The 1539-nt window shown below is 33.7% G+C and overlaps 1 long non-coding RNA gene across 1 annotated transcript; it reads left to right on the top strand.

The window, feature by feature from the left end:
* Positions 1-603: 603 nt before the first annotated feature.
* LOC139839384 (uncharacterized) lies at positions 604-1035 on the top strand. The gene is made up of 2 exons (XR_011756939.1): positions 604-731; positions 833-1035. It is a non-coding gene; the product is annotated as an uncharacterized lncRNA (long non-coding RNA).
* The last annotated feature ends 504 nt before the right edge of the window (positions 1036-1539 follow it).

Here is a 1539-nt window from a genome sequence, read left to right as displayed (position 1 = left end):
GATGATGTAACGCTGATGTGATGGTTAGTCATAGGAGCCCCTAAGGAGTACAAAAAAGGAGCCCCTACTCGCCTCGCCTTTAGAAAGCTAAACTAAACCTAGAAAAACTTTACAACTATATAAGGACGACCCGAACCGGCTCAACCAAATAGAAGCGAACAACCAATCAACCAAGACTAACAAGAAAACAACTAAACAAACAAACACCCATCCAAAGAACAATAACATGAGCCTAGACTACCTGCTTAAACTAACATAAAATCGAAAGAGAAAAATCGAGAGACGAACCAACACACCAAACTAGTTAAAACTTTACAACTATCTCACGGTCACCGCCTTACCCGATTGAGATTTATCAGATAACTCATTTGGCGAGTCGATTGTAGACATCTTAGAGGAACCCACAAGTTTTCCTTCCACCATGGGGGACCTAGAATTTTTCCCAAAATATCCTTTGTAGACATTAGACAAACTTCCTCCCACTTGAACATATTCCTCATCGCGAAGAGAAGAAGATTCAATGATTCCCGACCCAAATTGGACACCTTTCTTTATCAACCGTCTCGCGTCGACCGCAACTAATATTGCTCATTTTGGACAAATATTTCTCACAATATCAAAAAAATTATTCTCAAATTCAAACCATTTTGAAGACCTTGTTGAGTGATTTATCGAAGATTTGGTGATTGACACCAAAAGGTGCTTTATTATGAGTTTTTGTGCTTTTAGAGGTATTTTCTACACTAAACTGTCATCATGCTTAGTTTTGGGTGGATTTGGATTCAAAGTATTAGACATAACTTACACTTGGCCCTTTTTGAACCTGCTATAGGCGATTTTTGGTGATTCTCGGAGATCTCTAACAACATTCAATCATCTTCATCACTCCGAGAACAAGCTTATTCTATTAGGTTGATTTCTTTGTCAAATACATTAAATTCTTCTTTATATTTATTTGTGATTTTGGTTTTAGACATGATTGTAGGCTAAGCTTTTAATGTTAATCTAGACTAATAACCAAGGTGTTGGATGTTATCTTTTTGATTATTTGATATTTGCATGATTATATTAATGTTTGAATTAAAGAACCAATTTTATTGAAGTTTAATCCTTTGTATTTATTTGATTGATGTATGTTATTGATAAAGAGAACTCTTGTTAATTGATTACATTGACTCGCAATTGATTTGTCTTAATTCATAGTGTGCTTAACCTGACCAGGAAGGTAGACTGAATGCAAGATTTGACAGACAGGCAAAGTTTTCAAACAATTCAACGTCGGCAATAATAGTTAGACTTTATACTTTATATTTTATTTTAGATTTTAGATTTAAGATTTAAGATTTTTTCATATTTATAAAACTCTTGATAAATTGCTATTATGTTGTGGATTGTGCTCTAACATAGAATCGATCGAACATATAATATATTACTAACCATAATAAGTAAATAACCTTAGTCATTAGTTTAATCAAATGTTAAACAACGAAGCAAGCAAAAATCGCATGAAGGACAAAGAAATTCGTCGAGGAAGAAATT

The sequence above is a fragment of the Rutidosis leptorrhynchoides genome, chromosome 4, assembly GCF_046630445.1.
Source record: "Rutidosis leptorrhynchoides isolate AG116_Rl617_1_P2 chromosome 4, CSIRO_AGI_Rlap_v1, whole genome shotgun sequence".
Taxonomy (NCBI): Eukaryota; Viridiplantae; Streptophyta; class Magnoliopsida; order Asterales; family Asteraceae; genus Rutidosis; species Rutidosis leptorrhynchoides.
Note: the sequence above shows the minus strand (reverse complement) of the source record. Positions and strands in the feature narration are given on the sequence as shown.